General features: G+C 40.3%; 1 protein-coding gene across 16 annotated transcripts in view; it reads right to left on the bottom strand.

Moving 5' to 3' along the window:
• Positions 1 to 14,143, bottom strand: part of LOC108502308 (bifunctional heparan sulfate N-deacetylase/N-sulfotransferase 3) — a 217,583-nt gene that overhangs the window by 131,865 nt on the left and 71,575 nt on the right. For 14 of the 16 annotated variants that reach the window (XR_001876446.1, XR_001876441.1, XR_001876447.1 and 11 more), the window contains 2 exons: positions 11,697 to 11,774; positions 8,197 to 8,332 (listed from right to left, as the gene is read on the bottom strand). The gene's annotated coding sequence lies outside the window, so the exon portion shown is untranslated. Of the gene's footprint in view, positions 1 to 176; positions 192 to 1,004; positions 1,023 to 8,196; positions 8,333 to 11,696; positions 11,775 to 14,143 lie in introns of those variants that run through there. The other 2 variants (XM_017825150.1, XM_017825149.1) reach the window with 2 other exon arrangements.

Below are 14,143 nucleotides of genomic sequence, written 5' to 3'. Positions count from 1 at the left end.
AAAACATTCCACCACAGTACGGACCCACCACATACTAATCCACAACCCTGAAATCAAAATCCAATCCCCCCAGCTTTAAGCTACCCAAAGCATCAAGAAAGGAGCAAGGAAAGAGAAGAAGAGGGAACAAGAAGAGATAAGGAGGAGAAAGAGAGGGAGACAGACTCTGTAGTTACCATCAGATCCCTGTGGCAGAGCAGCTCTCAGGTGTCTGGATGGGAGGGCCCGGACCGTGTGGGGAGCACAGCCTTGGGTTTGATCTGCTCTGGGCCCTGGGGCCTCCCCCAGGCAGGGCCTCGGAGCCTCTGGTCACTCTGGGGCTCCAGGGCAGGGTGAGGGGCACTGTTCCCACTGTCCCTGCCAGGCTGGGCTGGTGAGGGGCTCCAGGAGCTGTGGGGTGTTCCAGTGTGGGCACTGTTCCCACTGTCCCTGCCAGGCTGGGCTGGTGAGGGGCTCCAGGAGCTGTGGGGTGTTCCAGTGTGGGCACTGTTCCCACTGTCCCTGCCAGGCTGGGCTGGTGAGGGGCTCCAGGAGCTGTGGGGTGTTCCAGTGTGGGCACTGTTCCCACTGTCCCTGCCAGGCTGGGCTGGTTAGGGGCTCCAGGAGCTGTGGGATGGGGAAGTTTTCCCCGGCTGTTTGTGACTGGCAGCTGCTCCGGGGTTTCCCTATGTGGGCTCCAGGGGCTGCCATGAGGGACATGACGCCATTTCACCTCTGTGAGGTTTGACCCATCCCTTCCCCTCCACACACACACACCCACCCACACGCGACCCAAAAATTACCAATCCGGTGTCTCACCCTAAGTATGGGAAAACTGCATTACTGCTACCAGCTTCCTGTACTGGAGAACTTCAAACTGGACAATGAAGTATCTTTAACAGTTTACAATAAGGAATCACAATGCCTTAGATTCATATAGAAAGTGTTACTGCAGTTAATGCAAGAGCTTAGAAACCTAATCTAATAAAGACATACACACCTGTGGTATTAAAGGCAGAATTCACCTCTTAACATGAGCTGTCTCTAAAGTGTGTATCTGCACTCTGTTCAGACATGGCGTGATTCTGCTTCACAAACTGAGGCTTCTCTTTAGGATGCCATTAACTACAGCCTAAAAATGTTTTTTTTTTTCTTCATTTACTAAAAAAGGAATGCAGATGACAAGCTCAGATACAGATATAATCCATGCCTACACATGGGCAGCTGAATCCTGTCTTAATGTTGTAAAAAGTTTTGAAAAGAGAGTGTATAATCAAGATTTTTTGCTTTAACATTTATACTACTTTGAGATTTCATGGTTTGCTTTGATATAAAATCAGAATTGGTTGTTGAAGGGAAGGCTTTCATGTATTCAAAGTAAAGAACTTTAATTATAAAAAAATTGTTAGCCTGGGTTTGGATTAAAAACAGGTTAAAGGCCATAAATTAGGTCCATGGCTGAATACCAGGTGGGAAACAAGATGGGACATAGTATTGCACTGCCCACATACCTGGTCATGATTAATTTTGTCACTGGGTAACTAGAAATAAGAAGCAATAATATTTAAACCAATCTACTTATAATATTAAGTTTCAATGAAATTGAAATTCTAATGTGGATTAAAGAAAACGTTATTAGGGAAGCAGAAAAAAAATAGGTAAGAGTTCCCTCAGGAAAATAAGATTCAGACTGGAACACATGCAAGCTAATACCTGGAGAATGAAAATCCAAAATAAGGATAATTCAAGAGATGGGAAAACTTGGAAATCAGTAATTTTGAAATAAACCTAGAGGTGATAGTGGGAAGATAATTAGACCTCTATTCACAACGCAATGTGTAAGTCTGAAAGGTTAATGTAATTTTGCGTTGCGCAGACACACACATTATATAAACCACAAAGAACTAATACTTTCCTCTCTACAGCCTGGCTATATCTGACATATTGCCTTGGGTTCTAAGAAACTCGTTACTGTGATTTAGAAGAGTAACTTATGACACTTAATCTCAATATTTTTTAACAACTAGGTTCAGATGACATTTCTCAAACAGTTTTATGAGGATTTTGTCAACTTTAATAAGCTGTATGCCAGATAAAACAGAATGACTGCATGATCCATAATGACTAACCGTGTTTTCCATCTGATTTTGGTCTATTTTGAAAGTTTTTCGGGCCTAATTCAAACTTTGCTAATTAACATCTCTATAAGGCAAAGGTATCAAACAGGATGCAAACGACCACCTTTCTAACAGAAATGCTCTCTTGCAAATGTCATTGCTGACACTGTGTATTTGCCAACAAGTGAGGATCAAGAATGCAATAGATCAGTAATGGTAGAAGAGGAAACGGATAGAAAATAGTTTCTGTTGTTTTAGAATTCTGTCAAAATTCTTTCAGCTCTCACAGTTTCAAAGTGAGACACAACCAAAAAGACTATTATTAATTGGAGGGAAAAGGCTTTTCTTTGCCTTCTGCATCGATGACTGCGGCAACCTTTCCTCTTCTGATGTTCTTAATAACGGATACAAACAAGCAGAAATCTCTGCTGAAGCTGCTGAGCAGTTCTGTGAGACCATACCTAGGGTAAAGGAATCAGTAGGTCTTTATTGATTTATTCCTGCTTAGGTACTTGGTACTTTGATGTGACTCACAGACAACAATACCCATCATACAGTCTGTTGAAAAGTTATTTTCTTTTCTGGGAAAGTTCCTCACCCAGGTTATCAGCATCAACTTTCCTTTTTCCCCTCAGTCTTCAAAAAACAAAGCTAGGGCCAACTGTATTATTATTAGTTCCCCACTGCTCTACCTCTTCTAGCAATCCAACCACTGCAGTGACTACTTCAGGCCTTACTCATATCTCTGGGAATTTTTGAAATTGCTATTATCCTCTGGGAACTGAATAGTAAAATTTGAAACAGTCTTTCAAAATAATTTGAAGTGAGACTTGCTAAGTTCCTAAACTCAGGGTGCTTGTTTGTCAGAATTTTAATCCCTGGGGGTAGGCTGGCTGGAAATTTCAACATGGCATTGATTTTCTCTCTACAGAAGCGAAGCTTCTGTTTGGATCTGCAGCCTCTACCCACACACATTTGAAAAGTAGATGATTGTAATTTTCTAGCTTAAGAGCAGTTCTATAAATACAACCCAACATTCAGTTTTACAGAAGATGATGTGTCTGGAAGAACTACGTGCGCAAGTGTTCTGCTACTGTGAGTGAGTCTTGCTGAGAAAATGGCACCAGAACTCATATTTTCTGTAGCTTTCCAATGTGTCATCAGAAGCCCTTTCAGCAAGGGATTGTGCCATGAAAAATGAATGCGCTACACAATCAAGCTCAAAAGAAATTGTCAAATCAGCGGTTGATTTGCGAGATGAGCCAAGGCTGATGTGAAGCAAAACAAACATTTTTTATCCCTGCTACTTTCAACGAAGCAGGGAATTACACTGCACAACAACACAGAGATAAAGGGGTAAATGCTCTCAGCTACACAACTGCACAGCACTGGGCTCACCACAACACTGGCCACTGTCTAGCCAGCACAAATCTTCTCCTGTGCCACCACCTCACGGACACATCTTCATTTCCCACAGAGCAGCACAGCCCCAGTTCACAAAGGGTTTTCCAATTCTCCTTCACTGAACATAACCTACCAGCTAAAATCTCAACTGCCTTTTAAAATGTTAACTGCTACCAGTGACACTAAAGAGTATGCTGCTGATGAAAAAGAAAACCTAAACCCACTTCCTTAACCAGGATATATTAGCTCTAATGAACATGTTGTTCTTAACATGGCATTTATTTGAGGAAACTGAGCTGGCTAATTGCACAAAATGTAAGGGAAGATATTTAGTGAAGAGGATTGTGTGACAGAAGTGAAATAAATCCCCCTAATCAAATTTACTTTCTTTCACATTTTGAGGAAAAGAATCAGTAGAGCATTTTTCCCTTCTTACTTTTCTGCCTTCAAAAAACTCCAGTAGAAGCTAAAAAGAGGTTTCCTTCGGTATTCAGAAGATTTATTTTGTCAGGTAACTCCAGATCATGGATATTTCAAGGTATTTTCTCAATAGAATTCCACAGCCAGGGCTCCTGTTCATCCCCATCACTATTCAAAAGACTGTCCTATTTCAAAATCACTAAAATCTTTCAATTTATTGTCTTTGTACCATGAACTGATTCAGATGAAAACGTGGAAATTCAGAAGTGCTGCATAAAGCAGTGCCCCTACTGGTATTGCTGTTGAGGAGTAATAGCCAGGAGGTTTTTCTCGAGGCTCTTCTGGCTGCTACCCTGGCTGGCAAGTTTTCCTGAGGGGGCAAACAATAACATAAAAGGGGAAAAAACCCTCCCCAAAGTATTTCCATCCCAATTAACTGACTTTTCAGATTACAGCACACCAGTTAAATACTTTGTATATGCAAGTTTGAAAAACGGAAAGAGTTTTACAGACCACTAAGGCCATATGTGTTGGTTTCAAGCATGCTGGTTCATTTTCTCTAGTTAAAAAAATACACTTGGATCAAGAGAACTTTGGTTATTGCTTCCTGAAAGCAGCTGAAACAAGGGAGAAATGCAGATTTCCACATGCAGAATATGGAAAGGGAGGCTGCACAAGTCCAGGAGCATTGCACAGCCCACGGAATGTTGATTACCTGTGGTGCCCAGGGAGAGCCCAAGCCAGGTTCATCAGTATGCAGGTGACACTCAGGCATGGCCAGCTCTGCCGTGCTGGATCAGGGCTGCAAAGGGCTCCACAGCCCCTAATGCTCGTCAGATATTCTGGAGGAGAAATCCTGTCAAACCAATTATCGACCGAGATCTCCTCAGATTGTTTTTGGCACTGATTTATTAAATGAGTTTGGTGTTCATCTCCAGCAGGATGTTTCCAAGCAAAATTTTGTGTCTAACTGAAAGCAGATGCTTCCCAGCACTTTTTCAGGAGAAAGCTCTCTTTTTGCTTTTATTTTATGGAAAGAATTTGGTGTTTGTTGGGTGGAACAGAGACAGTTTCCTACAGGATATGCAGGAAAATTAAAACATCCAGATTTGCAAATTCAAAAGGTGGCTTTCTGTTTAGCATATCCTTCCCCTGACGTTGGGGAGCAGTCCTTGCAGGAGATCTGGGCTCCCTTTCTGACCTGGTCCTGGTTCAGCACTTGCCAAGTTCACACAAAATCCCACAACCAAGCAGTGATCAACAACACACACCACCCAATTTTTTTTTCCCCACTATTTGAGCCCTTCACTGAGTTCCCCGTGGCCAAGGCAGTGGTTGGCAAAGGTTTCTCTCTGTGGAAGTAACTTGGTCAAAACCTCAGCAAAATAGGTTATGTCTACCTGAAAACCCTTTTTCCTCTGTTATCCTGACTCAGATTGGTGACTCTCATCATCTTGACACTACAAGGGATGCTTTCCATGTCTCTCTTACAGCATTTCTACATAATTTATTCACATACACATACAATACACACAACACAGTGCAGGTGGAGGCAAGATTGCTCCTTTTGCTCTCTGATACAAGAGGAAAACAGCACAAAATATAAACATGTGACAGCCTAAGGAATAAATCCTTCCAATTTATTATCTTGTGCTAGCTTTGAAAAGCGTACTGAGGCCTGCCCAAACCATGCCTGGAAATTGTTTGGGAAGGTGTTAGTCAGCTTGGATCTAACCCAGGCTGAGTGTCTTTTGTCAGTTCAACAGCCTGAGTAAGACAGAGTCTATGGTATCCAGTATTCAAAGGTATGCTTCAAATGACTGAAACTAAAGTCCAGGCCACATACTGCTCCTCCTCCAAACTCCTAAGTCTCATTTCATCTCCTCTCAGTCTTAATTTTTCACTACCCCCCTGACAAAGCTCTGCTGCACGAGACTGGCTTCAGTTTGTAGATCCTTTCCACCTAAGCACAAACATTTCTTACATAGAAATGCCTCATTTCTCAGAGGGAAAACTGAAAACTCCCCTCCTTTTCCATTCAAAGTCTCCTTCAAACTTTAGTTTTCTCCAGCGCTGCTCCAACCTGACCATACCCCACCCTCAAATGCACCAGGTGAAATGCCTAAAAACCTTCAGAGTGTTGTATTTCAAACTCCACCAGAGCTGTGAAAGGTTGCTTAGCAAATACACACAAACTCACATGTCCTAGGCAGTCTTCTGGCTAAGAAGGGCTTGTCCTGAAACAAGACATTATAGACTGGATACACAAAAGACTATTCACTAAGGGACCTGAGGAGAAACTTCTATGTGTACAGCAGAAAACCAGTCAGTGGAACTGACTGACAAACACAGCAAGAGGGGTTCAATATCTGAGTGTTTTGGAAATGAGGGACATTAAAAGGATGAAGTAATTACATAAAAGAGTGGAATACAAACAAGAGAACGGTAAATGGACACACAGAATATGGACAGAATGTGCTGTCTTTCAGCTCCCGAGATGTTCCACATAATCATTTACTATTAGCTCTAATTGACTTGGATGCAACAAAAGCACAATGAGACATTTCTGGAGGAGTAAAATGCACACACTGCTTGGTATCAGCACAAAAGCAGCACAACTACTTCAGGAAAGTCATGGCTTGGCAGCTGATGAAAAGAAAGGAGGAGAGAGTTATTCTCTGCATACTTTTCTTAAGCCTCTATGGTACAAATACCTCACACAAACAACGCCACCTACCTTAAGTGACCACCCCAGGGATAAGGTAATTGAGTTACCTTATAGGGATCAGCACTTAATTAAAGGTCAAACTAAATTGTACTTGGAAACCTCAGCAATATGTTCAAATTCATTCCTGTGCCAGAAAGCTGCTACTGGATGTGGCTCCCATTGTGCTCTTTACTACTTTTCATAATCCTCACCTTCTGCTGACCATTTAATCATCTCATTTCTCAGCTGAACTCGACATTAATTGATACATCTTCTTACACTATCATATTTTAATAACTCAAATACCAATTTTTTATTGTTAGCCTAGCAACGTAATAGAAAAAGAGGACAGGAAAACAATATACTTCTTGAAAAACAGAGCATGGTGTGTATGTTTGCTCATAACCTGTCCATCCATCACTGTACCCAGTGAGCACTTATTACCAGTTATTCTCATGCTAAATTACGTTGGGTTTGATGACATGTAAGTATGATTTAGCTTTCGTGTTACATGTGCCTAAATATTGTACAGGGAAACAACATTCTTTGTGCAATAGCCTGAAAATATATATGTCACTACAATAACAAAGGTCTGAAAAATTAATCCTACAAATGAGCCTTGTATCCAATGAACTCTGTTTCTGAATATGAATGGGAGGTACTGATGTTAAAAGTAGCAAAATTAATAAAGAAGGTTAGCAATAAGAGAAAAGAGTGTTAATTACATATCACTGAAGTTTATAAACACATTAGTTTTCAGCATTTCAGCAATTTAAAGCCAAGGCATATATTTTGGAAACACAACATTTTAACATTTAAAAACAAACCTATATTTAACCTTTCTATTTTTTTTTACTCCACTTTTCAATTTTAACTCCCAACACTTTGAACTGGATATTAATGCATTCAAACCTAGGACTGTATGTAAGTAATTCCAAGCATATAAATAGATTAATTCTTTTAAAGAAAAAAGGAAAACTTTGACAAAGGCAACGTTTTAAAGTTGAGTCATAAATACTTATGGACAGTTAAGAATACCTCAGTGTTATGTTTTAAAAGGTGCACAAATGCACTTTGTGTGAACTCATTCAAAAGTCACTGAGGATTTCATCTATAGCATGGAGCTGAGATTCAATCATGAGCAGTAGGAGCAGTAACTGGATAACCAAATTTGATCAGAGAGAACTCCCTGAAAGACAAAACTGTCCCTACTATTTGGTTTTGGATGTTGGGTGTTCTCTGTCAAGTCCCTGACTGCAGCATGGCTGCTGCAGCTACATGTGGAGTGTCTTGCCAGGGTACAAGATGAAAAGGCAACCTTCCAAATGTGAAGATGAACTCAGTGCAGGCAGAGAGGGACAAAGCAAGGTTTGGACCCAGTTTCCTATTCTAAGAGCCCAAGGAAGCACAGCTGGCTGCAAGTATCACACCCTGTGTTCACTTCCTGGGGTTGAACAGGACCTGCTGTTCCACAGAGTGGTGTACGGGCTCTCTGAATGCCGAGCGGGAGAGTAGACAGAGCAAAGCAGTCTGGAAATGCCAGTTGGACATTGATTTTGTTTTACTTACGGCTTGAATTCTTTGTTTTGAAAACGCCTGATGTCACTGCCCGCTGTGCCTGGCAGATACAAAGCACGGGGCATCCCCAGGCAAACAGCAGCAGATCTCGGTGTCACAGGCAGACAGACAGGTACTGAATGCAGCCCTTAAAACAGAAATCAATAGGTTTGACTGCACCACCATCCAGGTTAATGAATATTTATTATTCCCTACTGATGCTTCTAATTTTAGCCTATTTTGGTTTTTTAAACAAACAGGAAACCTTCTTGTTCAGGAGTCTTTGGTAATTTAGATACAGTGCTTTTTAAACAGTTATAGAAAACCTCTGCCATGCATATCATCAACCTGTAGGCACACACTGTGTTTGTATGTACATGTCCATCAGGAGAAATTACCTCACTTTCAGTCAGTTGTGGAATGACTTGCTGTTCAGTAACTGAACTCTAACAGTTCGAGATATGGCATTCTATGCACCGTGACAGAAAATAAAATAATGACATATCTTTAAAAATGCTTTCAAAAATTATTTTCACCCATTTAAATTGTTACTTCAGAGCTGATTTGGGGAAACATACAGGGGAGAGTTGGCAGGTCATTTATTTCACCAGTCTCTCTCTATAATAATATAGATTAACTGTTAACAAGGTACAGAAAAAAATAATAAAAAATGATACGTTAACTAGTCTGGTGGCTTGGGGAGCTACTCCAGCAACCTGTGCTGCAGTTCCGTTTACTACACTGCCCCATGGCACACATTGCAACATATTTCACATCATTCAAGCTGAGCTTCAATGACTTCTTAAATGACTTATGGAAATCACTGTCAATAAAAGGCCTTTCTGGAAAGCAACTCAGTTATCCACAAATCTGGGGAGGATCCTGAGGGAGACAAGGGAACCAGAGCACACAGGCCTTCAAAAGACCAGCCCAAGGACCTTCTTGCTCCAGCACTTACTGCAATTAATGGAAGCCTTTCCTCTCATTTCTGTAAGCTTTTGTGTCACACACAATTACCATAATTCCAGATGTTTTCACTCCCATTGACGTAGGTGTGGCCATGACTTTGTCCAAACATCCCACAGACTGACTCCACCTAGACAGAGCCTCATCATGAATTACACTACAGGATTAAACAACCTCCACACTGGTTTCCAACACTAAAGTGTTTATTCCCTGAGAAACACTGTACTACTTTTGAGATATATCACAACCAATAATCTTGAATTTGACACAGACTTTTTTTTTTAAGCTAAAACCTCCTAATGTCTAATGGAGCAGTACAGTAAAGAACCACTACAGTACATGTGAACAGTGACATGAGGAAGTGCCATAGCCCAAACCAGCTTTTAGGCTCTCTTATGCTTTCAGAGCCACAGTTATGAAGCTGAGATTTTTGTGTAGTCTGCAGCATTTGTAAAAAGTTTAACATTATTGCAGCTGTTTTATGTTCAGTCTTACAGTGTTTTTTCCATCTGCCCCAAGGTGGAGTTCATTTGAATGCCATCTTCTCACCCTGGCAAGATCCTCAGTGGCTGATCAGTGCATTATAATGCAAGACAAATTCTGGCTGTGATTATATAACCCTGTCCTACACTTGGGACAAAAATAATAACGAGAACAGAAAATGTATCTGCTGTATTCTTCTGACTGTGCCAGTTTTTTTCCTAATGGTCAGTTATGCAAGGGTCCCACGGGAATCTTTCATAGTAATTTCGCTACAATGAACATAGTCAGCTCAAAAGACTTTTTTTTCCCCACCCCAAGGAATCATAAAAATGAGAGATGCCGGAGTTGCTAGGTCACCTTACCCTTTCTTCTGCTATATTCTACACTTCAGATTATGTTCCATGCAGTATTATTTATTACTGGTCTGCCACTGAAAGAATTTCTGTGATTTAGATCACTGAAATCCCATGGGAGGGAAGTGGCCAGAAAATTATTTACTTCAGATAACAATCTAGTTTATGCTCCTTGATAAAACAAAACATTCACATAAATACATTCATGTCAACAGTTTCAGTCAGAAAAGATTGTGGTTATAAAGTAGTTCTTTGGCACTGTTCCCATTTTGATGGTTTTTGGATCTGCTAGTTGTCTTTTTTTTTTTTTTTTAAACAAGGTCAAGGAGATCATAAATGTGAAATAAATCAAGAAATTATAGCAAGGTTTTGCTTGAAAAATGGATTATCAGTGAGTCACTGAGCTAACAAATACCATTTGGAATGGAGGGCAGATAAAACTCAGCTGATTCAAATGCCAAATAAACTGGTTCTTACTGCAATAATTTCTTTATTACTTTTATATTTAAAGAAAGAGCTAAGTTTCTCTATTTTCCAGTAAGAGCAGGAATGACTGTGTAAGGTATGAAAAGATAACCAGATTAGCAGTTGGCAATATTCCCCAAGATTTTTAATATTTTTGGAAAATGATGAAACAGATGGAAAGGCTGTATGACTATAGGTTGAATCCAGTAACAGTGGAGGAGGTAGATCATGCCCAATTAAAGAGAGATCAAAATTAGGCTACAGGACTCTAGAATGGGAACATTTGTGGGAAATGGAGAAGCTTTCATGCTGCAGCCACTAGTTCCTAGTACTGCACTAGGGGAACTAGGAACAACCTTTTTAGGCTGGCCTTGCTTAATCAAAGTGAGTCAGTAAAAGGTCCTTCCATTAAACAACATATATTCACCAAGTTAGTTCACAAAAATTCTTCCACTGACAAATACTGAATGTTTTCAAAAGAACTCATCCATTTTATACTCTACTTTTTATTTCCTTTCTCAGCAAAACATCAAAATCATAAATACACAAAACCATTTCCAAATTGACTTTGTGCCAAAACTGAGAAACGTAACTTTGGAGCTCAACTTTGAAGAACTCAAAAACGTAAAAGTTACCTTTTATTCATCATAGTGACACACATGAAGTGGTGTTGATTTATTTTGCATAAAATTAAGGCTTGCCAAAATTTAAACAACATTTTTAAAGCAGCAAGTGCTCAATATAGAGCACAGAAGAACGTTTTCAAACTGCTGGTTGCATACACAGATGTCAGGATGGGCTATTTATGCAATCAATTCAGTGACAATGGAACAATATTAAAATATGCCATTTGAGAGAAATGCACCAGGGGCCTGCTTAGCAGGAGTTCTGCACTAATGAAGTTGCTAAAACTAGTTGGAATAATTGGCTATTATCTTTTTCTATCAGCAAAGCTTTGGAAATCTCAGATGAAATCAAACATTGAAACAGTTAATTCACTTACAGGAAAAATTCCAAGCTAAAGACTACCAAAGCTGGCTGTATTTTTCAGCATCTCAGGACTAATGTGGTACAGGGATCTGCTGATGGCTCTAGACAAAACAACTGCCAGTTGAGTGCTGACTCGGAACTAAATGATACACTGAGAAAGAAGCAATAAAGCTGAGATGAAACACAACACCCATATGGACATCAGCTGCTCCAGTCACAAGAGAATTACCCGTTAAACCAGAAAAACTTGCTTACCTTCTCTGGTGCTGTGAAGTTTAATAACAAATGTTTGTAAACAGTTCTTAGATGGAGGGGATGAAAACTGCCATGAACCTACAAACAAAACAAAAGGAAAAAGTATCTTATTGACTTGCACAAAAGCTGAGGTTGCAACATTACTACTTTTAAAGTAACTGCCATTAGATACAAGCTACTTCAGTGAAGAACCTGAAAAATCTGTGTGGCTTACTATAATTGGAACTTCATTCCGAATTTCAAGTTTCAGCTCTGAGATCTGCAAACTACAGCAAGCAAAAGCAGTTTGGGTATTTGGCAGTAATTCACTTCCAACTGCACTTGCTCTGAACAGCACCAGTCAGAACCTGGGCCTCTAAAGCACACTGCAAACTATATGGGACGTGCTTACAGCCCACTCAAATAGCACAATAATGGGAAGAAAGGCAGAGGGAAGTCACTGAGAAATACAAGTGGAATATATACCTAAGTGCAGAGCCCCAGATCATTTGAATGTTTCATTTCTGAAGTGAAGAACTGCTAGAAAAAAAAAACACGTGCTCAATCCAGACAGACTCCAGGGCCTGTCACAGCACAGTGAATCTCTGGGAAATCTGGAAAATGGACAGAAACCATAATACTCCCCCCACCCAGCCCCAATGGGTGTTCATGCATTTTTCCTGCCATTTAAAACAAATTCTCTAAATTTCTTTCCAGAACAACTGTTACGAATTCTGTGTGATAACCCTTAATTTGATATTCAGCACAAGCAACTTCACTTTGCTTCCAAATGTCTGTGGACTACAGATGTTGGATTGTGAATTTTCACTGTACTACTAAAGCTGTCAAGGGTTGGGCTGGACGTGTTGGCAGCTGGTTGGGGAGAGCTGGAATTTCTGGTATATTCAGACAATTGTCCCTGTGAATAAAATGGTATTGACATCTATTGATTAAAGATTTGAAGGGATCTCAGAAAATCCATACCCATTCCTGACAATTTCCTAGATAAGCTATTCCTCCAAATCCCCTTGTCCTTTTTTCCTCCCTCCTAGCCCACCTGCATCATCAAATATTCAGCTGGCAGGGTGGGCATCTGTTCACCAAGATCTAGAGCTCTGCTCTTCACTACTTATTCCTCCCTTAAAGCAGAAAATGTTTTATGTGGAAAGCATCAGGGTGTCACAAGCAGAAGCAACATTTTGGATATCACTGAGATCACAGTGTCTCACTGAGAGCCTTTAGATATTGATGTGCTTCAGTTGCTTATAGAAAGTTGTCAAGATCACAACTTAAGAGTCATCTAAGTATCTTTTTTATTACGTGTTTTAATTAACTTGTAATTTGAATCTTACTCTGGCACAAGCATTATTTAAATGTCAATGAGATTCAATAAAAATAGTGAATTTGGTTTTGTGGCAGGAATTAAACTTGTCAGATTCTCACACCTAAAGACAATAACGTTCAAAAGAACGAAATATCTGATCAAGGAAAAGAGCTCATGAAGGTTTGCATCATCTCGAGCAGTCTTGTCCCAAAACCTGAGGTCTTCTACCTCGTTCATTTGACAGGGGCTGGTAACAAAGTCAAAGGAAAAATTAAGCAATTTAAGATATTGCAAGGGAAGGGTGTTGCATAAACCTCACAACAGAACCCAGGAACAGCAGAGGTTTATAGAACTTCCTTTGTGTCACAGCTTGATAAGAACTCAATAAGCAGGATGCCCAATTAGTAACAGCATCTGCACATCAGATTTTATTGACACTGAAGAAGTCACTGTACTGCCCTGCACTTCAAGAGACTTCACAACTATGGATTTTCTTCTCATTTCCCACAATAAATATAACTCCTGGTCCTGATCCATGACATTACTACTCTGGTACAGTAACAGTAGCCTGAAACTCTGAGTGAGCTAATTACCATAGTTTTTGTAATTGCAGTAGGGGTTAAAATGTCCACAGTTTTACAAAACTGGACTGCAGTGCTATAATTGCTCAACAACTTGTATTCAAACTTCTGTTAGGTTTTTCAAGACCCTTTTCTGCCATTTCTGACTATTTTATATATCAATAGTTGTCCAACACACACATGGCCACGGACCTACAACCAGGCTATAAAGGCTCATTCAGAGAGCACTGGATATGTCTACGCTGAATAGAGCATGAGGGGTCACAGGCACAAAAGCCACTTAGTTTCTTGGTGTATTCCTGGGGCTGCCTCACTGGCATCCTTATCTGCCACCTCCTTGTAGTGAAATGAGGGAGTGCTGTCTGATTTTTTATATAAACAGCCAAAGAAGTTACACATTGAATATTCCTGAATGTTCTGGACAAAGTCATGCCAATGTGAGGGAACAAACTCTCAACTCCAGGAGTAGAAGATCTGTTCCTCTGCGTCAGTCTGCACTGTTACCACCTACCCGTCACCGTGACTCCCATATATTCCTTTCCCTCAAATGATGAGCACAAGGC

The sequence above is a fragment of the Lepidothrix coronata genome, unplaced genomic scaffold (genome assembly GCF_001604755.1).
Source record: "Lepidothrix coronata isolate B3197 unplaced genomic scaffold, Lepidothrix_coronata-1.0 Scaffold116, whole genome shotgun sequence".
Lineage (NCBI taxonomy): Eukaryota > Metazoa > Chordata > Aves > Passeriformes > Pipridae > Lepidothrix > Lepidothrix coronata.
This window is presented reverse-complemented; position numbering and strand designations above follow the sequence as displayed.